This window comes from Mustela putorius, unplaced genomic scaffold (assembly GCF_011764305.1).
Source record: "Mustela putorius furo isolate JIRA1106 unplaced genomic scaffold, ASM1176430v1.1 tig00000592_pilon_pilon_pilon, whole genome shotgun sequence".
NCBI lineage: Eukaryota > Metazoa > Chordata > Mammalia > Carnivora > Mustelidae > Mustela > Mustela putorius.
The window spans coordinates 2,428,134-2,453,263 of record NW_025421426.1 but is presented as its reverse complement, the minus strand read 5'-3'; the positions used below and the strand labels follow the sequence as shown (position 1 = coordinate 2,453,263).

General features: G+C 46.5%; 1 protein-coding gene across 13 annotated transcripts in view; it reads right to left on the bottom strand.

Annotated features, from left to right (window-relative positions):
* Positions 1-3,973, bottom strand: part of BCAS1 (brain enriched myelin associated protein 1) — a 93,355-nt gene extending 89,382 nt beyond the window's left edge. For 3 of the 13 annotated variants that reach the window (XM_045082061.1, XM_045082063.1, XM_045082066.1), the window contains exon 1: positions 3,705-3,923. The gene's annotated coding sequence lies outside the window, so the exon portion shown is untranslated. Of the gene's footprint in view, positions 1-3,704 lie in introns of all 13 variants that reach the window. The other 10 variants (XM_013060225.2, XM_045082067.1, XM_045082068.1 and 7 more) reach the window with 6 other exon arrangements.
* Positions 3,974-25,130: the final 21,157 nt, after the last annotated feature.

Sequence of the window (25,130 nt, the reverse complement as noted above, 5' to 3'; positions counted from 1 at the left end):
AAGATTGTGCTATGGACTGACCTGCTTCTCCCTCCAGATTCGCATGGTGAAGCCCTAACTGTTGCTAACTTCCCTAAGGAAGTCAGTAAGGTTAGAGGAGGTTAGCCGGGTGGGGCCTCGATCTCAGAGGATTAGCGTCTTTGGAAGAGGGGACACCGAGAGAGCTCGCTCATTCTCTGCCCTGTGAGGCCGCAGCGAGAGGACAGCAGAGCGAGAGAGGCAGGAAAAGAGGCTCCACCAGGATCAGAGTCTGCCACGACCTTCATCAGGGACTTCCGGCTTCCAGAGCTGTCAGAAAATACGTATCTGTTGTTTAAGTCACCAAGCCTACGGTGTTTTTGTTACAACGGCACAAGCTGACGAATACAGGTTATCTGCCGGTAACTGGGTAACTTAGGCTTTAGCCCTTGGCAGCCTGTTTCTGCAGCTCAAACTCTTCACTTTTTCCTTCTTACAGTCTACTGTGTCCTCTGCCATGTATGTTATGCTCTTATTTTATTAAATGTTTCTATGTAATGTGATACACTGTAGAATACAAAAGTTGCATAGCTGTCTGTGTAATAAGAAATGAAAATCACACCCAGTCAAGGAGTGTGGTCTGATCTACAGTCAGTGCACACTTGAGGAGGGATGCACAACTGAAGGGTCATCAGCAATCTTTGGGCAAAAATTTAGCACAAAGGCTTGGCAGTAGTCAGGTGAGAAAACGTTAGTCCTTCCTAATGCTATTTATTTCTCTTACGAATGTTATGATCCCATTAGCTCTGTGGTGTGTTCCCCGGGCGAATTAGTCAGCCTGGAAGGGGTCCTCGAACTCCTCCCCTCCTCTTTCACACAAGTGGTTGGTGTTTAGGTCACCTCCTTGCAATGAGAACAGAGTCAACCCTAAACACGGGACAAGCTGCCCTGGAGAAAGCATTTCTGAAAGCTGCCTTCCAGCAAGGAGCTAAAGGACTGTCCAGTGGGAAGGGGAGGTTCTCAAACAGTGGTGACAGGATTAGTCACCAAGTAAGCAGAAACACCTTAGATCAACGCCATGGAATGTAGGCAAGCCGTGGGTTCTCCCCACCACCCAGTTGAGGGCCGTGCCAACAGAGCCATCTGGCGCACCCAGCAGAGCAAGCTCTCTGTCCCCCGACTCCAAAGGCAAGATCAAATGAGCAAAGAGACCAAACCTGCTCTGCCAGGTCCCATGACCCTGCGTCTCCTTGCGTTCCCCAGCACAATGCTGGGAGCGGTAGACTCTCTGAGGGTCTCCAACGTACAGTGGTACAGGTTGCCTCCTGCACAAGGGGGCACATGAGGACTGAAATCCATCCTTTGCTGTGCTCCCCAAGTCCTGTGCCGTAGAATGGACCATGTGGGCCCAGGAGAAGAGGTCCCCTTATCAGAATCACATGGGGTGTTTCAGGAACACTCGGTAGTTGATATCTTGCTATGGGAACACTCAGGTTATGTGCTTATAAATGGTGGATGTGCCTAGAAGACTTAGAGCTTACTCTCTTACTCTTCGTGTCACCAAGCGTCTTCCAGCTAATCGTGCAGCGGGTAGCATTATCTGAAGGCTCCCTCCGAGCCAGGTGGGGCCAGAGAGGCCCCCAGGTACGGAATGCAAGCAGCCATTCTCTTTCCAAGTGCACAATCCACACTTGGAAATGAGCGTCCCCTTCCCCAGCCCTGGATTTTGCCCTCCAGTGCCTTGCTTGCTTCATCCTAGTCCTGGCCCTGGGGCCAGGAACTTTACTTTCATTGTCTCCGTTTTTCCTTAGAGCACCCCATGGTTCCACCACTACACAGATAAGGAAACTGAGGCACAGGGAGGCATTCCCGTCGCCTCCAGAGCGCACACCCGGCGAGGACAGGTGCAGGGCTGGTCCTGCCTTCTTTAATGGACGTTGGTGATTAAGTGTATAAACAAGAGTAACTCCCACCTCCTCCGCCTACCCGGCCCCAGATCAGAAAGCCCTAAGGTGGCAGAGCAGGGGTCGATCCTGGCTCCGGTGCGTCAGGCTGTCACATCCATAACTATTCCCAGTGCTGGGCGACGGTAAGAGGAGCTGCCAACAGTGCGACCGTCAGCACGTGTCCCCCCAGCAGGACGGAGGAGACCGGCCAGGATGGGTCCCGACGGGCCGTTGGCTCTCCAGAAGCACAGGACTTCTTGGTAAAAAGACAACCAACCGTTCCCGAGTTCAGAAACCTGAAAAGAATTCTCCAGGCCTGGGGACTTGGCCTTGCGTCTCTTACGGCCCCCTAAATAGAAAACGACTTTAGCACACTCCTCTCTTGGCTACTTTGGGGGCAAAGCAGGACAGATACACCCCAGGCCTGAAGCCAGCGGTGTCTCAGCAGCACCCCCCACCCCACCGCCGTGGATGGTGGGTGCATCAGGCACTTACCCCCTGTGCAAAATTTAAGGGGGAGCCGGAAAACTCAAGCCATCGAGACAAAGATTATATTTCTAACACAGCATTTAACACAGCATTTAACACAGCACACAAAAAAACACAGTAATGCTGTTACGGAACCTGTCTTTACTTAACCCGTTATTTTGTTCCTTGTGGATGTTTTGGCATTAATTTTATTTTTTAAATATTGCTTTAAAATATAATTTATCTTGGGGCACCCGGGTGGCTCAGTTGGTTAAGCATCCCATGATTGATTTCAGCTCCGGTCATGATCTCAGGGTGGTGAGATGGAGCCCTGTGTCAGGTTCCTGCTCAAGATTCTTTCTCCCTCTCTTTCTGCCCCTACTCCCCCCAAATATATATATATATATATATATATATATATATATATAGTTTATCTGGATGACTGAGTTTCTTGGTGTCTCTTAAATTCTGCACACCCGTGCGTGCCTCACTCCCTTCACTCGAATCCCAAATGGACCAGGTCTCAGCTCCATTCTGGGAAACCAGGGAGACCTGGAAGTTCTCCCCACTGGCCCTGCCTCCTCTCCCGAATTGTCAGGCAGAGGTGATGATGACAATAGAAACAAAAGCCAGCATTGATCAGTGCACAGTGTCTGCTTGGATCTCAACACTCGAGGACAGGAAGCCCAGGGAGGAGGAGTAACCTGCCCCAGGACGCCCACCAGCCCGAGACATCTGGCCGCAGACACCCACCCTCTCATCACCTCGGTGCTTCAAGGCAGGAGGGAGTTTCAGAGGGCAATGCCAACTTCTGGAGTCCTGCCGCTGGGATTTGAACCCAGCACCCGCCTCGAAGGACGGCTTTGAATGTTAAATAAGACAATTGATGTAAAGAACCAGATTCACACAAGGAGTCCTTCTTCCCTTCTCCTCCACATCCTTAGACCATGCCCCTTGGCAGAGACTCAGAGTCAGCTTTCCTAGGGGGACTCTTGTCCTGACAATGTCCCCAAATCCCATAGCACACCCCTTTGTCTGCTGATTTCTTACCCCAGGTCTTACACTGGAAATGGCTCTCCATCGTTCCAAGCAAACTGGAGCTTTTTCTGTTGCTTCACACCTGACACCACCTACGTGGCCATACAATCTTTCTATGACCCATTTGGCACGACTATCTTTGGATCCATTTCACAGACGGCAAAACTGAGGCTCACACACACCCAAGGCCACACAGTCAATCAGTGGCAGAGCTGGGATTGAACTCAATCCTCGGATGCCTGGCGTCTAGATATCGCCGCTGACCACAAACAAGCCTAATCTGGAAGCTGTTACCTGTCGAGCCCCTGGCGGGAGTGTCTGCAGTCCCCTGGAGTCCCCCGGAGCTGCTCCTGCTCAGGGTGCCTTGTCTCCAGCTGGTGCAGCCCAGAGCTAGGCAGGCAGCTGGGCCCGGCTCCCTGCCCTTTGCTTCCTCCTCCGGAGCCTGCCGGCTGAACACACAGAGCAGGGCAAACAGTCGTCTGGGTGAGGCCCTCCTCCCCAGGGATCCTCCCACAGAAGCAGGGTCTCTTCCTGGCTGCAGGCGCTGTTCTCACCTCTCCAATCAGAACCCAGCACCTGACTTCTCCCGCACTAAGGCCTGCCTGGCACTCCAAGCATCCTGGCCAGGCCCCCCCACCCCCACCCCCCCGTACCTGCTCGGGTTGACCTGGGTTGCTGATTCCCTTCCCCGGTAACCACGGGCCATGGCCAGAGCTGGGAAAACACGTTCTGTAAGGTTTTGCAGTTCTGTCTGCCTTTTGCCTTCATTTCTTCTAGAACACCACCTCCACTGCCCCGCCACCTCGTAGGAAGGAACGAGCATCTCACCCACTGCCCTGGCCCCAGGCCCAGAAACATCCCTCCCAGTGGGCTTTGGACATGGGAAAGCAGGCAATCTAAGGGTGGCTTAATGTTCTGAAGACCGAGGATGGCATGGAAAAGGACATTCTTTCTCTCTGCAGGCTAGAAATTCAAGACAGCCTGCTGGATTTACTGAATTTCAGCAGGGATATTTATTAAAGTGTCTCACAAGGGCATATGTAATACAAGACGGGAGCATCAGTTAAAAATAGCAAAAGAGGGGCACCTGGGTGACTCAGTGGGTTAAACCACTGCCTTCGGCCTAGGTCATGATCCCAGGGTCCTAGGATCGAGCCCCTCATCAGGCTCTCTGCTCAGCAGGGAGCCTGCTTCTCCCTCTCTCTCTGCCTGCCTCTCTGCCTACTTGTGATCTTTCTCTATGTCAAATAAATAAATAAAATCTTTAAAAATATAAAAAATTAAAAAATAAAAAATTGCAGTGACATATTGGAAATTTTAAAAAATAACAAAAGAAGAGGGGCAGTAAGAGGGAGTACTTCAATGTGTACATTCAAGGTCAGAAATAAATATTCAGGTGGATTTACAGGCTTGCTGTGATGGCTCACAGATGTGGCTTTGAGCTTCCTAACAGCCAATGCAAAAAGAGAAACATGGCAAATACTATTCAGTGTTCTTGGGAAAACACGCAGGAGAAAAGCGAACTAATAATTATTGTGGCTTTATTCATTAATGTGCTCACCCAAGCGCCCATGTCGATCAACTACTTGCTGAGCACCAGGCTATATATAGCCCTGGGCTTAAATTGGGGAGGAACCGTGTCCCCGCCCCACTCTAGGCTCACTGCAATTGAACACAGAGTCCTACAAACAAACATAGAATTACAGAGTGTGATCCTCATCATGAAACAAAGCCAAGGCTGCAGAGAGAGAGAGAGAAACAGGGAGGGCCAGAGAAAGCCCCTTTCAGAGAGCAACATTTCAGGGACAGGCAAACTATTTAAACAGATAGTGAATTCACAATCGGACACCCCACAACGAAGGCAGTAAACTCAGTTCTAGCTCAGCGCTGGATCTTTAAATCTGGGATGTAATAAACGTAATTATTAAGCATCTGCCACGCACGCACACGGGGCCAGCATCATCATCGAGGCAGCCTGCTCCAGGGGCTCATGAGCTTGGGCTCCGGGCCTGGGATCAGATCGTGACTCTGATCGACGGGCTGTGTGATGGCAAGCAGCCACTTTGCCCCCTGTCTCCGTTGGCCCCCCTCCTCTGTGTTGGTTTTGCGCTTATCTTTGCACCCCCGATCCTAGCGCTCTGCAAAACGAGATGGGCGCCTTCCGGCCACAGAGCAGGTGCTCGACAAGCCTTTCTCGTTTGGACCGGCTCACTCACAGGTGTTGTGACAGTAACTGCCGTGTGGACGACGTCTTACTCTTTGGGGATAGGAGCGAGCCGGGCCATTAAGGGTCATTATCTGTGTGGGACACTTAACAGCTTGTCTGGCATATTGTGGTCCTCGGTCGATGTTAACTTCATAGCCGTGGCGGGGGGGCGGGGCTGGCTCTGGGATTTCCAGGAGCCAGTGAGAAAGGAAAATGCAGAGCCCCTTGTTGTCGAAGCAGGGAAAGTACTATTTGAGGTGCTAAAGTATAAAGCACTTTCAGGGGCACCTGGGTGGCTCAGTCGGTTGAATCTGCCTTTGGCTCAGGTCCTGGTCTCAAGGTCCAGGGATCGAGTCCCAAATCGGGCTCCTTGCTCAGCGGGGAGTCTGCTTCTCCCTCTCCCTCTGCCTGCTGCTCCCTCTGCTTGTGCTCTCTCTCCCTCTCTCTGTCAGATAAGTAAATAAAATCTTAAAATATATATATAAAGCATTTTCCTTTTTTCCACAGTCTCTCTCTCTTGGCTTCTTACGTATTTCCTTTGCTATTCAAAGTTCTTCTAAGTAAGGAAGAATTAAAATGTTAAATTATTCATGTGAATTTTACCATTCATCCGAATACTGTGCAACGTGGGTTCACATGCAATGCATTCACAGGCAGAATCCCGAGAATCCCACAACGTATTTGTAGCTTGTGCGAGCGTCTGTATCTCATTCTTACTTCGAGTAAATGTCACACAAACATAGTGGAGTAATCGTCACTTTTAGATACTCACACGCTCCGCCAACACTCTCCACCTTCAGTTCGCCGGTGAGTAAGGAAGGGTTAAAAGGAAAAGCTGCGGACCGCCCCATCTCTCCCTTTCCGTGACATCTTTTTCAGCCCTTGGCTGTTGTAGGGAGGTGACAAGAGGAAGAAAGGATAGGACAGAGTTCTTTGGTTATTCCTGTTTTCAAGAATGTGTTGCCTTCTTTGTGCACTTGAAACGATTTCCGATTTGAAGAAAGCATGACTTCTCAGGGCTGTCAGCGTCCCTACACACTCAGCTGTAGGTATAACACACTTACCTGGAACTCACACTGAGGTTGGCTGGTTCCCCACCCACCACGGGTCCCTCTGGGGTTCTTTGCCCGTGGGGCGTCACGAGTGCTATGTGTGAGCGGGACACAATGGACTGGGGGGGGTGTGCGCCGTGCAGGACTTCTCTGCTCACAGATATGCCTCAGGGACCATCAGCTTTCTTTTTTTTTTTTTTAATTTTATTTATTTATTTGGCAGACAGAGATCACAAGTAGGCAGAGAGGCAGGCAGAGAGAGAGGAGGAAGCAGGCTCCCTGCCAAACAGAGAGCCCGATGCCGGGCTTGATCTCAGGACCCTGAGATCATGAACCGAGCCGAAGGCAGAGGCTTTAACCCACCCAGGCGCCCCGACCATCAGCTTTTTAAAAAGACTTTCCCTTTTTTCAGAGAACTCATATCCCTCCAGCGCACAGCCTCTGCCGTGATCGCACCCCCACCAGAGTGGGACATCTTTTACAACTGGATGAACCTACGCGGACACATCATAATCACACCAAGTCCGTAGTTCACGTTAGAGTTCCCTCTGGGGTTATCCATTCTATGGGATTGGGCAAATGTACAATGACACGGGGCGGCTCTTGTACCGCACAGAGTAACACCACTGCCCGAAAGGTCCTCTGTGCTCTCCGTATGCATTCCTCCTCTCCCCCAGCCCTGCGAAACCAGTAATTTTATTTTTTTTTTAACATCCCGTCCTTTCTCCCGTTTCAGTGTCGTATATTGGGTTCATACAAGAGGGAGCCTTTTCAGACTGACGTCTCTCAGTAATCTAAGCTTAAGTTTCCTCCATGCCTTTTCACGGCTTGATAGTTTGTATCTTCTTAGGCTGAATAACATAATAATAATGGTATTCACCTGCTAAGGACCTCTCGATCATTCTCAAGTTTTGGCCATTGTGAACAGAGCTGCTGTAAACATCGATGGGCAGGCGTTCGCGGGGACCTACATTCTGGCCAGGGCGTGTTTTGTTTTACAAGAACATTGTAAATGCATTGTGAATGTAAAGCGCATTGCCTCGCTGAACATCCAGGCCATTTTGCTTCCCCAGTGCCAGTTGCTGCCCATCCTGGCCGGCGCGGGGTACCGTCGGGGAGCCGGGTCTGGCTGTTCCTGCTTCCCCAACACAAGTTCAAAGACAAAATTATTCAAGAATTTCAAAATGGGGACCACAGAGCATTCACCCAAGCTCAGGGCCCTGTCTGGAGGGAGGTAGCCGCCGGTGCTGGGAAACACGAACGTTCTGGTGGAAGAATTCACTCCCTAGTGTCCACACTGCAGGAACTCACGAAGAAAAGAGTTTCTCTCGGCCCTACAGACATTAGGTGGTGTTCGCCATCAACATCTCCTGACTCGGTTTGCTGCTTCATCTTCTTACTTTACAGTCTCCACCCCTCTGCAAATATTGACAGACTCACCAAGTTGTCAGAGATCCACTTGCTTTCCCGGAATCTGGTGTGCAGTCGGTCGCTGTGTCACAAAGGGTCCCCTGGCAATCTGAATCCTCTCCAGCACCCCACGGGGACCCCTCCCGAGCCAGCCTTGCCAACACTCCGTCCTCCTACGTGCAGCCTCCGTGTCACCCGTGTTTTTGATCACTGAGCCAAGGGGCCTGCCTGCCCACCCTGCTTCGGCTGAGCCAGATACATCTAATCTGCACTTTTGTCTTTTTGCACCCCGCCCCCATCACTGGGTATTTTTCAGATCTTTTTCTTATACGTTAGCCAGTGTGTTCTTTATAATCTTCACCCAACGAGTTTCTATTTGGGTAAGGAGGAAACGGAGGCTCGGAGAAGAGGCATGTCTCAGAGTCTGCGCGGAGGTCAAAGCCATGGGAGGGAGCGCACAGCCCGGAGAGGCCACTGAGAAAGCCCCTGAGTCTTCACGAAGTAGCAAGGAAATCAAACCCTGTGAGACCCCCCACAATTTCAGGCATTGGGTTCTTTCCTTTCGTCATGACAATGAATGGCTTCCGTGCTAACTCGTGTTCTTGGGGGTGGCAAGAGGAGAGGAATCTCTCTTCTGCTGCTTTTCTGGCATGTTCCGAGTCTTCCTTGTGGTGACCGCAGGATAAAACAAAACTGCAGACCCTGGGAGGTGGCTGATGGGCTCTGCGGCAGGGGGATGTCTGTCAGAAAGCGGTTTTAAATTAGAAGCATCTGTAAATACTCCTGCAGGGAGAGCTGGAAATACGGGATGATGAGATGCGAATCATTGTCCCTCATCGCGTGGACTCTCAGGAGGTTTTCCTTCTCGCAGCGAATGAAGCAAGAGGTGGTAAACCCGACCCGAGGACAGGCAAGGTCTGTCTTGTTTTCTCTTCCTGCTTACAGGAAAGGGGGTGGGAATTCCTGAGAAGCCCTGAAAGGGAACATCCTTGATTTTTCCTTGCTGCATGAGAGCAAACGTGAGCTACAAGACGGAAGCCGACTGGAGATTTCTTTTATGGGGCTTCCAGAATGGAGAGAAGGTTATTGTGCCGGAGAGACCCAGGCGGCGGCTGCGCTCGCTAAGGCTCTGGGGCTGTCATGCGCCTTTGCGACCCCAGGACCTGTGACCCTTCACCCTGGTCTTAAATGATGGGTGTGGATTTCCATGTCAAATATTTCACTTGATCAGTATTAACACTTCAGATGCAAGACGGTCTTCTCAAGGCATCATTTCCATGTTTTCCTCTCCTTTTCTTGATTCATAAGCTTATTCTCATCACCCGAGCGAACGGCACAGGAGCCTGATTTTCGGATTTGCCTAGGACAGGTGGAGAACATTCTCCCAGCAAGGGGAGCGGAGAGCTGAATGCCAGCTGCGCAGCCTTCATCCTTTCTTCCTGTGCCCGTTTGCGTCAGATCAGCCCGGGGTCATGGTCATCGACAATGTGTGGATGTGCAGAGCCGACATGAGATGAAGCAGTGTTCAGAGGGTCTCTTTACGGAGGCTCAAGAGGCAAACAGAGAGATGGGTTCTCATCCCAACTCGGGCATGGACAACCGTGTGGCTGAGGTGCCCTGCCCAGACCACCCCTCCAGCACCAACAGTGCATTCCCCAGCTTCTGGAAGGGTTGGCTGTAGACAGCTCTTGCTCCTTCTGGGACTCACTCTCCCCCCACACCTTGTTCCTTCCTGTGGCAGTCAGCCTCCAAGGACTTGTGGGTATAGAGATAAAGACCTGGTCCACACGCTTCAGTTGGGGGGCAGCTGTCAAAGGTTGACTTAGCGGGAAGCTCCCCAGCTGACCGAGAGCACGGTGAGACCAGACAGCACGGTCTGCCTCCTGCTGCCCAGCCCTGCTTCCTTCTGTCCCTCTCAGGTGATTCAGAGCAGCATTCCTGCGTGAATTCCCATCTCAGAATCTGCTGCCCGTGGGACCAGTTTATGATGACGGCCTTGAGAAAGTTTTAATTTTTTTTTTTTACATTGAGATGCCCATGAGAAAAAGAGAATAATTCAAAATGTCATCTAAAAAATCAAAACAAAAAACAATAACAAAAATGGAGTTAGCTGTCCTAGGCCACCTCCCTAGAATGACCTACTTGCTTGTGTATGATTTAGATGGTGATTCCCAAAGTGTGGTCCAGGAATTCATGGATATCCTTGACCCTCTCAAGGAGCCCAAGAAGTCACACAGTCTTCATTATAATACTGACAGCCTATTTGTCTTGTCCACTCTCGTCCCCTCACAGGTGCAGAGAGAACAAGCAGTTCATTGATAAGGTTTTAGATTTCTCCCTGCAACTGATTTTCAGGAGCTATCCCTTGTCAAGTGTAGGATCATGGTGCACTTTATAACTTGAAAAGACTATTAAAATGCTTCTTCCTCTTCTAAGTGTAGACCTGTATGGGGCTGGATTTTCTTCATGTACTTGAACCCAAAAAACTTACAGAAACATACTGAACACAGGATCGGATATGAGAACCCAGCTGTCTGCCATTAGGGCGGAAATTAAAGAGATTTGCCAAAATGGAGAATGTTCTCTATTTTTGCAAATCTGTTTAACATGTCAATACCATATTTTCAATATGGTATTTCAAATATTTCATATTTTAAAATATGTCAATACCATATTTTTGCTCCCCCCCCCACCCCGCTCTGGAACAAACCAAATAGATTAATTGGAAATTATTGGGAAAAAATAGTTATTTTTCATCAAAATGTTATTCTTGTTAACACAAAATGAGTTTATTATTGTTATTATTTTAAAATGAAATAATATTTTAAAGGTTTTAGTTTTTTTAAAAAGATTTTATTTACTTATTTGACAGAGATCACAAGTAGGCAGAGAGGCAGGCAGAAAGAGAGAGGAGGAAGCAGGCTCCCCGCTGAGCAGAGAGCCTAATGTGGGGCTCAATCCCAGGACCCTGAGATCATCACCTGAGCTGAAGGCAGAGGCTTTAACCCACTGAGTCATCCAGGTGTCCCTATAATTTTTAGTTTTAATTTCTAATATGGTTAACATTGATGACTCTAACTGAAATGAATAAAAGCATATTGGGGTCCCCAAGAATTTCTAACAGTGTGAGGAGTTCTAAAGATCAAAACTTAAAATACTGCTCCTTTTCTCCCCCTTATTGTGGAAGGAATAGATGTTCTTATCAAAGATACAGGGAGCAACATATGAAAGACATAAGTCTATAATCCTATCACTGAGAAATATTCTCTTTTAGTATTTCTCTTCTTTCATATCAACATCACACATATATTAGAGATTTTGATGGACTGTTTTGAAGTCAACATCTTGTTTGCTTGTTTACCGTTCTATACCACGCCAAATACATCGTCCAAAATAGGGCCAGGGGTCCCTTTGAGTGGCTGTGCCATAGACGAATCAACCACCTGGCCATGTTGGATATTTAAGTGTTTGACACATGACATGTTCTGCCGTTATAAACACAGCAGAGGGATGAACATCTTCGTAGCAACATTAATGCAGACTTGTTCTGGAATTTTCTCTCGGAAGCATTTCCAGTGTTGGATCAAAGGGTAGTCATGTTCTGGGGTGCCTGGGTGGCTCAGTGGGTTAAAGCCTCTGCCTTTGGCTCAGGTCATGATCTCAGGGTCCTGGGATCGAGCCCTGCATCAGGCTCTCCGCTCAGGGGGGAGCCTGCTTCCTCCCTCTCTCTCTGTCTGCCTCTCTGCCTACTTGTGATCTCTGTCTATAAATAAATAGGTGGAATCTTAAAAAAAAAAAAAAGGGTAGTCATGTTCTAAAGGCATCTGATATACATACATATACATATAATATAGTATACGTGTGTGTGTGTATGTGTGTGTGTGTGTGTAGCCAAATTCCTCTCCAATTAAAGGACCTCCTGAAGTCAGGGACTGCGTATCACTCAAATCTGTATTTCTACAGACGGATGGATGAATGAATACATCAATGTGTGAGAAAGACTGTTTATTTGTGTACGGGTTCAAATCGGGCATTAGCAGTAAAAAAATATGTTGCATCTGCTTAGTAAAAAACAATGGTCTCCCATCAGTATTCTGTCTTGGATGTTTTCCCCTTGGTAACATGAGGTTGAAAATGTCGTCGTGTGCTTACTGGACATTTGTTTTTATTCTTTGTCAGCTGCCAAAACAACTGAATCCTGACACCCAACCTCTTTCTCCGGCCAGCACTCAAGCTCCACACTGATCGGGTTTCATAACTCATCCAAGGTAGAGTACAAATAAATCAGATGAGGGTCACAATCTCAGTGACTAATTCTCCATGATGTTGCGGAGGAAAGAGTGCTTTTTGGTTTTTTAATTTTTTAATTAAAATATATTTTTTAAACATTTATTTATTTTAAGGAAAGAGAGTGGGGAAGAGCCAAAGGACGGAGGGTCTTAACCAGACTCTGCACTGAGCATGGAGCTCGACACGGGGCTCGATCTCAGGACCCTCAGATCATGACCCAAACTGGAACCAAGAGTGAGAGATTTAACCAGCTTCGCCACCCAAGCGCCCCAGGAAAGAATGTTTTTAAAAATAAATTAATTGCCAACATTTAATAAGCAGGGAGCTGCATATAATAATTCACAGTGTTGAATTCTTATTAAAAAATACAAGGGTTTGGCAATATCTTTTACCTCAGTTGATCGGGACTAAATGTTTGATGCACTTTCTAAAGCAACACGTGCTCTCCCGTTCATCTGGGTCCCTATGATTCTCTCTCCCTCTGTGTCCGGCCCTGAGTCCCAAAATCCTTCCCTATTTATTTCCTATGAGGACATCCTTGAGCTGCCACAAGTTATATAATCTAATCCATAATACTTTGTTTCTCTATGTATAGAAATAGGATTGTATACACTTCACATGCAAAGTATGTCTGTCTTTCAAACTACAAGGATGATTTTTTTCACTTGACACATCACTATTTTATGTGTGTGTGTATGTGTGTGTGTATGTGTACACACACACACACATATATATAATGATTAAATTTTTATCATTATTGTATTTTTTTAAAACACACAAAATGAAAAAATGCCCCAGCATCAAGTTCTTTTTTAGGTGGAACATTTATACTGAAGTATGTATCTTGTGCCCTGGGTCTTTTTGACCCCTGTAGACACTTGAGTCTGTGAGTCCTGACCAAGCTGTCAAGCGACGTCCACACATCTTCCTGTTACACTTGTGGAGAAGTGGCCTGCGGGGAGTTTTGTGAGTGTGTTTCCTTCCGTTGGGGGAAGGAGATTTCCCAACCCCCCCAACCTCGGGGTCGGGGGGGGGGACATCTGGGTCGTCATAGCCTCCCTAGAGAACTGAAGTTGAGAAGATGAGAGACCATTTCTGTGGAGCCGCACCACTCGCTCCGTCGGATCGAAACAGAAACCTAGAAAAAAAGACGGCGAGTTCTTTGTGGGTGGGCATGTATATTACTCAGTATAACCAGATGTTTGCACCTTCTTCCTCCTTGTTCAAGGTTTCCCACACGCGCGTTACTCACCACTGGTTCTACCACGACTCCACGCCACCTGAACTCATATATATATATACATATATATTTTTTAAGGTTTTATCTATTTATTTGACAGAGATCACAAGTAGGCAGAGAGGCAGGCAGAGAGAGAGGGAGGGAAGAAGACTCCCTACTGAGCAGAGAGTCCCAGAGGGTCCCAGGACCCTGGGATCATGACCTGAGCCGAAGGCAGAGGCTTAACCCACTGAGTCACCCAGGCGCCCCCATATATATTTTCTTTAAACTGACTCCGATCTTACTTATTTACAAAGGAACATGGATGTGGCCACCACGAAAGGAAAACCAGTGCTATTTTCCACAAATAAGAGATACCATTAAAAAATAATGCAAAAATTGTAAAGAAAAATCTGACAGTCTAGCTAGATTTCCTTGCCTGTCCAACATCTGCACCCAAGTCCTGATCGTGTTGCTAAAAGATGTTAAAGAAATTCTAGCATCAAACCAAGACTTTCTCCTTGACACAATGAGAAGCACTCAATCATCCTTGAAATCAAGTTGTCCAGGGAATGACGTTCTCCCCTTCTTTGTGATTTCACGTTATTTAAGGCTCACTTTACAGACCATGTAAGTTGGTCTTCTCTGTCATCACGGCATGGAGTCTGTAATTTGTAAAATGCTCTCCTAGTGAACTATTAATCATTTCATTGAAGTGAGAATATTTGTGTTACTACTTCAGTTACTTTTGCCTCCCAAAGACTAGGTCAACCTATTGTTGGTTGAACAATCAGCATATTGTGTTATTTCTTTCTTTACTTTTTTTTTTTTTTTAATCTGGACACACGTCTCCGAGCTTTTCTTTCATACTCCTTTTCTATCATTACAACTTCCCATTTTACAGATAACTGAAGTCAGGCTTAGGGAGGTTAAGAAACTTAGATAAATTCTCTACTAGTAAGAGAATAGAGTTGAAATTCAAATGCAGACCTGATTTTACTTATCATAGGTTGATGTTATTGACCCTATAGACCAGCGACCAACTTCACTATGGTTTTGCTCCTCAAGCTCCCACACCCCCCCCCTTAAGAAACCAGTGGTGTCCCAGTAGCTTTCCCCTGCCAGAGAGCTAGGATAGGAAACTCCCACTGAGTGTTATTCTTCCTTAGGCCCAGGTACACGTGTGGTTTTGACTCTTGGGACCAATCACAGATATGACCCACATTGACCTATTTTTACCCAAGTGAAATCTGCTTTAAAAGAAAAAAACAAAACTAGACCATCTCAAAGGAGAATAGAAATCCAAAAATGACACCGTGTACCTTATGAGAAAAGGGAAGTTTGGCCGGTGTCTTCTTCCACAGGAATGGATTTACAGAATTTTATGGACCAATTATAGTTGAGAAGACTTTGTTTCTTTGAATCCCAGGAGATGGAAGATCCTGTCATTCCATCCTCAACTGCCTTTAAGAGGCCCCTATGTGTTTGTCCATTCATGCTTCCCTTCCATCATCCACTCAGTCATCCATTCTCCCACCTGTGCACCCATCCATCCAAGGACCCAACCATTAATTCATCATCTCCCTCCACCTGCCAGTCCAGTCATCATCTCCCCAGCTGTGGTCCCTGGTCCTCAAAATCCTCTTCTCTCTCAGGAGTTTAGAATAGTGTTAAAAGTGGGATGGATCATTAGAGAAGTAAAAGTTGCTATAAATTACTCATTACAGACATGGAGCGTTTACCGTGTGCAAGGCACAACCATCACAGGCTTCCTCTGGCCCATCTCACTTGGTCTTCACCCAGGCTTTCAGAGTAGCTACTTTTTTCTTCATAGTTTAAAGATAAAGAATTTGAAGCAGAAGAAGGTGCAATGACTCATACTTGGTCACCAAGACTCAGAATCCACATTTCTAAAAGAAGGCTAATATAACGTGTACCAGGACTGTGGTCAAGATGAATCAAAGTCCTCTCTATCTCCTATAGAGGTCCTTGCATGGTGGACATTCAAGGACAGCCATTGCTCTCTTCCGTCTGTCTGTCTATCTGTCCATCCATCCATCCACCCACCACCCATTCTTTCTGCTTTCAACATTTAGCAAGTATATATGCGCCAGTGTCTGTACTACATGTTGAGATTATAAAAGGACACAAAGACAAAAAGAATAAAAGAATATAGTCACCATCTGGGCCACAGGATAATAGGGAGAAACATACGTGTATAATCTGGAAAAAAATGTTCAAACAGCAGTCAGCAAAGGGGGGGATACGAAGCTGAGGATGGGATGTCCTAGCTCAGCCTATGTCTCATTCTGAAGGAAATATCTTATACGTGAGAGCTACATAAGAAGTGACATCGATCAGGTGAAATCCAGGGGCCTGGCAGGGTAGAGAAAGTGGTTTCTAGCACACAGAGTTTCATATGCAAAGACCCTGCCCATGTGGCACTTCTCGTAGCATAATGCTGGTTTACGAGGGCGTATAAGTCCCTTGAGGTTTTGAGGAGACTTGCCTCTGCCTTGGTTGATCTTCCTGAATATTCAGATTTTTGCCTGGACTCCCTCTGCCTAAGGACTTGGATTTTCATTTGTGTTTGCATTCTGATGTTGGCTGAATCTTGGTCAATATTGTCTCAGTTCATTTGGCACCAGGGTTAAATGCCACAGTATTACTCAGAGCAATTAACCTTTAGTGTTCAGCCCAGCATATCCACTGAGTCCCTATCCAACAAGAGACTGGGCTTTTCTCCAGCTCATTTCTCCCAGCCTAAGGCTGCCTGTTGGTAGACATTTGGTGCCGAATTCTTTTGCCCGCGGACAAATGTTGTGACAGTTCTCCCAGACAACAGAAGTTAAACCAGTAGAGGATCTGCTCTTCGCATCTTCTTGGTGTCCCCAATGATATCCGTGATCTACCCACACTTGTTTCATGGTAAGGCTGAGAGGTGAAAACCAATACATGTCCTTCACTCTTTTGCAAAGGACTCAACTCTATAGCTTAGAGGTTCACATCAATAAGTCTGCAGACAACTCAGACCTGTCGCTCCCAAAATACGGTAGTACCTGAAAATTGAGAAAAAGGGAGCTTGGGATTGCAAAGGCTGTGTGATCTTGGGCAAGTTACTGAACTTCTCTCGGCTTCAGTTTTCTCCACTCATAATAATGAGATGACACTAGTGCCTACCACAAAGTTTTTATGAGAACTAAAAAAGTATTTGTAGTGTTCAGAACAGTTCCTAGCATAGAGTAAACACTGAAATGTTTGTTAAATGCAATAAAAATAGGCACAGGGCATGAAGTAGAGGTTAAGAGCAAAGGTACAGAAGCTGGGCGGATTTGGGTTCTAATGTGAGCTCTGCCACCTATTAGCTGGGCAAGTCACTGAATTTCTTTGGGACTCAGTTTATTCACTACCCAGAATAAGCATAAGAACACTTTCTTCCTCTTAGGCTATGTGGGATTGACGGGAGATAGTCTGCACAAAGCTCTTGGTAGAATCTTGACATAAAATAAATGGTGGTTGTTTTGTTCAGTGTTATTTTTACTCCTCAGCTGAAGTTCCAGATAAGTTGGCCAAATAGTTATTAGATCAGAAGGGCACCAGCAAAGCAAACTCCATGCCCTTGTAACTTTGACCCCCTGCCCTTCTTCATGTCCTTGAGTGTCCACCTTGGAAGGACCTCTATAGGAGATAGAGAGGACTTTGATTCATCTTGACCACAGTCCTGGTACACATGTTATATTAGCCTTCTTTTAGAAATGTGGATTCTGAGTCTTGGTGACCAAGTATGAGTCATTGCACCTTCTTCTGCTTCAAATTCTTTATCTTTAAACTATGAAGAAAAAAGTAGCTACTCTGAAAGCCTGGGTGAAGACCAAGTGAGACGGGCCAGAGGAAGCCTGTGATGGTTGTGCCTTGCACACGGTAAGCACTCCATGTCTGTAATGAGTAATTTATAGCAACTTTTACTTCTCTAATGATTCATCCCACTTTTAACACTATTCTAAACTCCCCAGAGAGAAGAGGATTTTGAAGACCTGGGGCCACAGCCTCCTCTCCTTATCATGCTATCACGATGACACATTTATTGCTACCAATGTCCCAGGAATCATACTTTCTCTTGTCTAAGTTACAGTGTGTAAACTTTCACAAAAGAATACTGCCTTGTTTGAAAGCCAACTACAGCTGTTCACAGATAATGTGCTATAAGGAGCTTCTCAAACAATCCCACACCCTTGCCACCATGTTTGTTTTCTAAGGGCAGTTCTGCATTCTTGATGACATCTTCTCTAAAAGGAAAGAATTTCAGTGACTGGATCTTCCCCCATTGGTTTTCTCCTCCTGTGACCATGGAATCATGGCAATGGCCAGAATCCAAGAGAACTATCTACCAGGATCTCAGTGAGAGTCAAAAGGAAACAGATGGCACACTCAAATGAGAACAACTCAAGGAAGATTTGTCTCCTGAGAGACCGATTACCGAGTTGTGAGTATGGCTTGGCAGAGGACAAAGACAACATAAAAACCCAAAAGGTAACATTGATGGACCCAGCAAGAAAGAGAATGGGATAGCGCTGGTTACTTTAGGAGCAGTGACCTTCCGTGGGAGGACACAGGGGTCACCTCACTCTCCTTTCTTCCTCTAATTTCCTGTCTGGTATCCTCATTGGCCAAACCCAACAGGAAGCCCAAGGGCACAGCACCACACCAACCGTGTGTTGATCACAGGAGTGATGGTAGTCCATCAGCCTGGCCTTGGGAGGCAGAGAGCAGATTGAGAGGGGTCAGAAGGCCAAGCAGAAGAATTGCCCTTGGAGAGGCCTGGCTAAGTGGTCATGTGGATTTGAAGGCACTGGAGGAGCTGGTCCTGTAAGACCAATGGTGTTGTTGACTCACCATTGAGATCATAACTCAAGGTACCGAAGAAAGTTGGGCAAATCTTTGAAAACAAGAGCATCACGCTGCCTTCCATCCCAAGAACTTCCCTGTCTTTCTTGGGGGAGCATATTGCAAAGCCCAGATAACAGAATGTTTGAAGGAAAATGGATCTTATTATTCACCTGTGGATTTGCTTTCCCTCCACATCCTCTGCCAACATGTGATTCTCTTGTTTGAGCACACACGGCTGGTAAGATGCTTTGAGGATGCCTCCAGCAGCTGATGGCACACGGGGGCTGGCTTTGCTGTGCTCTGGGTAGCCTTTGTTCCCACCTGTTGGATTGTGGACTCCCTGAGAGCCAGTTCTGTTTGCGTTCATACCCGCTTATGCCGGTCGTACCTGTTAGTGGTCATTGAAATGAATAAAAAGAATTCAGAAAACTGTAAGGATCAAAATAAAGGGAATCATTGATTCAGTAAAAAATCAGTTAAGTTCCTGATGGGTGTGTGGGGGGAACTCAGCAAAGGCCATCTTAAAAAAAAAAAAAAAAAAAAAAAAGGACAATTTCTGTCAAACCAGCTATGAACAAGGCAACAGTGGATGATGGGGGAAACACTAAGAACCTAGAAAAACCTATTTATAAGTTATGGCTGTCAGGCACGTATTTTCCCCTCATCCCCAATTCAAGCCAATAGCCTGATGTTAGAGTTCTTGCCTTGAAGGATTCAAGAAGGACAGAAAGAAGCTTCTGCTGAAATCACTTCAACTAAAGCCTTGGTAATTTCCTAGAATCTCCGACATCATTTTCCTCATCCCCCAACTTTTGTCATGCCCCTTCCTCTCTTGTACTTCAGAGGTATCTGGAAAGATTTCCTTCTTGCTTTTTTAACTTTACCAAGGATGGGACATGTTTCTGCTTTATAGCAAAATTCCCCAAGGGAGCGGGGAATGTTTCGTGTAAGAGCGTCCCTCCTCTCTGCTCTCATGGCATCTTCTTCCCTGTCTCTCCACTAGATGACGAGCCCATAAGGACTTGACATGTGTCTTAGGTGTCTTGGTTTCCTCACTGCCCTGCACCTTCTGGAACATTCTAAGTGCTCAATAAAGTCTTGTTGATTATCTGAAAGGTTTTTGAAGAATATTGTCAGAGACACAAAGGGACCCAAAGACTTTATATTTAAACGTGAGGGAGCTTTGGGGCTTCAGGTTGTTAACAATGAGTCTGTATAAGTAAATAAGCAAAGGCAGAAATGATCAAGGCACTGTTAGGTCAAGGAATTTTGTCCCCTAAGTTTGTTCAGATTTTTCTTTCCAATGACTTGTTTCTTCTCTTTGCCTGAAAGAGTCATGTATCTGTAGGGAGTAGACTTGGTCACGAGTAGAAGAATGCCCCCAAAGCAGTGGTTTGAACCACAAGTACACTTATTTATAACTTAACAAGTCCATGGAATTGCCACTCCAAGGACGATGATGTGGCTCAATAATGTCCTTAATAAGGAGAGTAAAACTTACAGGCATGCCATTGAACTCTCCTCAGAACACTGACTTTTGTCCTTGGGTTCATTAGCTCATGGTTGTACTGACCTAAATATCATATTCTGATATTTAATACAGCAGCATCCAAAGCAAGAAGGAGTGTCTTCTCTTCTTTGTGTGGCTTTTTCTGATGGAACGAAAATCTTTCCAAGAACCCCCAAAGGAGTTTCCCTCTCCTCCTTGATCAGACCTGAGCCAGATGGGCCAGCGGTCCACCTGCACACAAATCACTGACAAAACGTAACACGTTGCCATGAGCTGCCATTACCTTGAAGCAAGTGTGCCTCATCCCCAGGGCCAGATGCACCACCATCTGCAGTAATGAACCTGGTTCTCTTTGCAAAGAGGTGAGGAATGAACCGTGGCCACTGCCAGTTTTTGTTCCCATGGTATATCTCAAATATTGAGGGGTTTACTTTTAAGCTAGGAGCTTTGAAATCATGAGAGGTCCCCCAAGAAATTAGCCCAACTATCTGTGCATTTGTGTCTCAAGATCAAAGAGAAAGATTTCTACACATTCAAAGGACAGCATTTAGGTTTGTCTGGGGTCATGGAGATGCAGAGAAGATCAGAGAAGGTCAGAGAAGGGAAGCGGGGGCTGGTGGTTGAGAAAGTGCAGGTGTTTCTACCCTGCTGCCCAATACCAAGAAAGGGACAACCCTTCTTTGGTGGGATTGCTGTTTCTGTGAGTGCCAGGGTCCAGCACCAGCCTTGCTCTCCTGTTCCTGTCTGGGGGCAACTTTGGGATGCCAGTGCAATCCAGCTTCTGGAGCGGAGGCTCTAAAAATGGCAATGAGAGTCTAGACCCCAAGCCTGTGGTCGGGGGAAGACTTGCCAGAAGGAGCATCTTTGAGACCACTTGAAGCATCTGGGTTCCGCGGATGAGGAAGAGCAGGTCAGGAACAAAAAACAGTGATTGTGACCTCAGAGTGAACATCTGGGGACACTGAAGCCCCAGTTTCCCGCCCACAAAGTAGGGTTATAAGTGTATCTACAGCACAAGTAAGAGTAAACAACACCATATGTTTGAGTGCTTAGCACAGTGCCTGGAACATAATGAAGTTCATAAATAGTAGCTATTATATTAGAGTAGCTATTATATTAGTATTATCATTTTCTAATATTGTATGATTTTTTTTTTTTTTAAAGCAGAGATCCTATAACCAGGACTGAGACCGAATTTCTCAGTCGTCAAGTTGGTGAAGATTTGCCGCTGGATTCATTTGAAAGAGAAAAAAAGAAGGGATGCAACATTTCTGGAATCTAAATGGGGGTGAAGGGGAACAAATTCCCATTCCTTACATTAGGGATTAACCAAGGGTTCAAGTCTCTTTGGAAATCCTGCTCTTTTAGGAACGCTGACCTTCCAGTTCTACCACTCGTGGTGCCACAGCCGAAGTGGTCCCACCTCCATCCCACTGTTTCTGTCATCTCTGCCCTGAATGAGGCATGTTGTACTTTCTCTTTTTTAAAAAGATTTTATTTATTTATTTGACAGACAGATCACAAGTAGGCAGAGAGGCAGGCAGAGAGAGGAGGAAGCAGGCTCCCCGCTGAGCAGAGAGCCCGATGCGGGGCTCGAACCCAGGACCCTGGGATCATGACCTGAGCTGAAGGCAGAGGCTTTAACCCACTGAGCCACCGAGGCAGCCCAGGCACGTTGTACTTTAGAGAGCCTCTGTCAATCCATGCATCTGCCCACCCATCGTCCTACTTAATTCATATAGAGCTCCATACAGCAGTATCTCATTTAACCCTCCCCAAAACCCTAGAGGTGAGAACAGGGGTTTTCAGACATTCCTGATGGCCACTTACAATTAAAACATACATTTTGCGGGGCGCCTGGGTGGCACAGTTCATTGAGTGATGGATTCTTGGTTCAGCTCAGGTCACGATCTCAAGGTCGTGAGATTGAGCTAGCCCTGTCACCATCAGGCTCTGTGCCCAATGTGGAGTCGGCCTCAGACTCTCTCTCCCTCTGCCCCTCCCAGCTGCACTCTCTCTATTTCTCCCTAAGATAAACAGATATTTTTTAAAAAGACATACATGTTTGATTAGTACCCTGTTCCTAGAAACGTGTGCAGGTGCATACACACACACCTGAAAAAAAAATGCTACTGGTTACTCTAAGTGATACATTTTATTTCAATTATATTCTACTGTAACCGATTCTTTTTTTTTTTTTTAAGATTTTATTTATTTATTTGACAGAGAGAGATCACAAGTAGGCAGAGAGGCAGAGAGAGAGAGAGGAGGAAGCAGGCTCCCTGCTGAGCAGAGAGCCCGATGCGGGACTCGATCCCAGGACCCCGAGATCATGACCTGAGCCGAAGCAGCGGCTTAACCCACTGAGCCACCCAGGCGCCTCAACTGTAACCAATTCTTTAAAAAATATAAAAATTTCTTGTGAACCACAATGTTGATGTTGTGAGTAGTTTGAGTTCTTGTGCTCGGTTCCCAGAACAGAAATTCGGGAGAAGGGTAGGCAGTTTCCAGAAGAGGCCTCAAGACAGGCAGCCAATCAGAGTCAGGCTGGCGTTGGACCAAGTCCGGCTCAGAAAGCTGATGGCCACCAAGCAGGCCTGCAGCCTGGCACAGAGCTGGACATGAGGACAGCGCGAGCTCAGTTGCTTCCTGAGGGGGAGCTGTCCTGTCGCTCCCACCTGTCGGCTGACTCCAGGGTTCCTGCACACCAAGGTCACTGGGGCTGCCCCACATGGGATGAAGTTTCCAAAGGTCCCAGGTGCACACGTGGAGAGGTACATTGGATTGTTTTAACACGACTCCGCTCATTCCGTGTCCATCCAGGAGGAGAAGCCCTGGAGGAGGGAGCTGTGTCAGGTTCTCACCTCTTCCCGCATGGGGGGGGGGGGGACAGAGACGGCCGCCTTGCTCACGCGCTGGGGCATTTATAACCAGAGATCAAATAATATGTACAAGCAGAAACACCAATTGTATTATTAAAGCAAGCACGTGTGCCAAACGCAGTGTTCGCTCAATCGCAGCGCTGTTTCCCTCCTGCCCCAGCTGGCTCTCAAGTACGCGGTCCCGCCGCTTAACCAGCTGTGGGGGCAGGACAAAAGGAAGGGAGCTTTTGGGATTTTGTCTGCAACCATTCACTTTCTCTCAACCTTCCCTCGAGCAGAGAAGAACAGTACCTCCCATTGAATAGGATTTGTAACTTGAATCGGAATCTGCTTTAATAATTCTGGCTTTTTCTGTTCGCATATAATTACTTAAACGCCCCGGGTCGTAAGGTCCTCCTCTGGGTTGGAAGCCTGCCTTATTTTCATATCTGTGGCATCAAAAGCCCAAAGAATACAGTCACGTTGAATTTTCTCCTCCTGGATAGATTGAAGACTTTCTGAATTCTAAGAGGTTTTCCATGTGAACAATTTATTCTTGGAGCAGGAGAAATGTTTTTCCTGAATCATGGAGGAGACCGTCCTCACTGAAGCAGAGTCCAGCTCCTCTAACATTAAGAATTCGTGCTTTGGGGGTGCCTGGGTGGCTCAGTGGGTTAAAGCCTCTGCCTTCAGCTCAGATCATGATCTCAGGGATCGAGCCCCGCATCGGGCTCTCTGCTCAGTAGGGAGCCTGCTTCCTCCTCTCTCTGTCTGCCTCTCTGCCTACTTGTGATCTGTCAAATAAATAAATAAATAAAAATTTCATGCTTTGTTCCCCGATATGGAAAAAGTAGGCGTCTCTTTAATAGCATAAACTCCCAACCCACAGATTTCAAAAATAAATAAGAATGAAAATCTCCTACCAATCTCAAGACTTGAAAATGCCCATATCCCACTGAGTTGTGCAAAAACTCAGGGGAATTCACAATAATGACCTTTTCATACCTCTGTGTGTCCAGCTGTTAAATGGGGTATCACGGTTCCTTCTTCCAAAGAGAGACCTACATTATCGCGGACAATGATGAAGTTCAGATGTACAGCTAGCCAGGAGATTCAGGGATCTTCGTTTTAAAAAAAAAAAATACAGTGTAACCCTTTGTAAGAGCTGTTGTTACAGTTCATTGCAATAGCTGACATCGATGGGATCATTGCTAAGTGTGGGGCATCTTGTGGAATTCTGGCTTCAGTGATCTCACCTGATCCCAATAATAGCCATAGCAGATAGGAAATGATATTAACTCCACTTCTCAGGTGCTAAAGGTGCTAAAAGGTGCTCAGGGAGGTTAATGCCCCACCGAGTGTGATAAGTCTTAGTGAGTGTAAGGTCCCACATCACACGACCTACAGACTTCATTGCCAAGACAGCAATGCAGGTGTGAGGACTACCAAGGACCCAGCTGCTTCTCCCCGAAACATGGTAGGTCATCAGTGGTTGAGAGCAAGATGGGTTTAGGCATTACACATATGAATCCTGTGTGTTTGAAATGAATAAATAAAACAAACGTATCAAGGAATGTCATACACATAATTGAGAAATATTATTACTTAGGACAAGGACACACAAACACAAAATGAATGGTTTACAGGGAAAATATTGAGTAAATAATCATGTAGATATTACATGTCAAAAATGTTCATAGCTTCTTGGAATGACTAGAGAATAATTTTTAAAGATTTTATTTATTTATTTTGAGAAAGAGAGAGAGAGGGAGAGAACTTGAGCAGGGCCAGGGGCAGAGGGAGAGAAAATCTCGAATAGGCTCCATGCTGAGCTTGGAGCCCAATGTGGGGCTTGAACTCACGACTGAAATCATGACCTGAGCCAAAATCAAAAGTCAGATGCTTAACCAACTGAGCCACCCATGTGCCCCTAGAGAATAATTTTTCAAATGGTGGAATAGAAAATGTAGTGGGCCCTTGACTCTATACTTTGAATGAGTTAAAGTCATTATCTCTAGGATCATAGTATTATATAATCAGAACCCCTAATTGTTCGGGGGTGGGGGACATATTCACAATGCTTTTCCCATGGGGCACAACCTGGTGCTGGACACCTGGCAATCCACCCTCCGTAAATGGTGTTGAATGTGTGGTGTGGCTGAAGGAGCCCAGTGACCAGGCTGACCGGTCACCAAGTTGCTGTGTGACCTTAGGCAAGTCACTTCACCACTCTGTGACACGTTTTTATTTTCTTTATAAAACTAAGGGGATGGAAAAGTTTGCAT